We start from the raw sequence: 682 nt of genomic DNA, 5'->3' as shown, positions 1-682 counted from the left end.
TTCCCTGACCAGGCTATTGAAACACCCATGAGACCTTCCCTCACCAGGCTATTGAAACACAGATGAGACCTTCCCTGACCAGGCTATTGAAACACAGATGAGACCTTCCCTGACCAGGCTATTGAAACACAGATGAGACCTTCCCTGACCAGGCTATTGAGACACACCATGAGACCGTCCCTGACCAGGCTATTGAAACACACCATGAGACCGTCCCTGACCAGGCTATTGAAACACACCATGAGACCTTCCCTGACCAGGCTATTGAAACACACATGAGACCTTCCCTGACCAGGCCCCCCCCCCTGACCAGGCCCTGAAACACCCATGAGACCTTCCCTGACCAGGCTATTGAAACACACATGAGACCTTCCCTGACCAGGCTATCTAAACACCCATGAGACCTTCCCTGACCGGGCTATTGAAACACAGATGAGACCTTCCCTCACCAGGCTATTGAAACACCGATGAGACCTTCCCTGACCAGGCTATTGAAACACAGATGAGACCTTCCCTGACCAGGCTATTGAAACACACATGAGACCATCCCTGACCAGGCTATCTAAACACCCATGAGACCTTCCCTGACCGGACTATTGAAACACCCATGAGACCTTCCCTGTCCAGGCTATTGAAACACCCATGAGACCATCCCTGACCAGGCTCCAATCATGAAAAGCAT

Source organism: Polyodon spathula, chromosome 2, assembly GCF_017654505.1.
Source record: "Polyodon spathula isolate WHYD16114869_AA chromosome 2, ASM1765450v1, whole genome shotgun sequence".
In the NCBI taxonomy this organism is placed as follows: domain Eukaryota; kingdom Metazoa; phylum Chordata; class Actinopteri; order Acipenseriformes; family Polyodontidae; genus Polyodon; species Polyodon spathula.
This window is presented reverse-complemented; position numbering follows the sequence as displayed.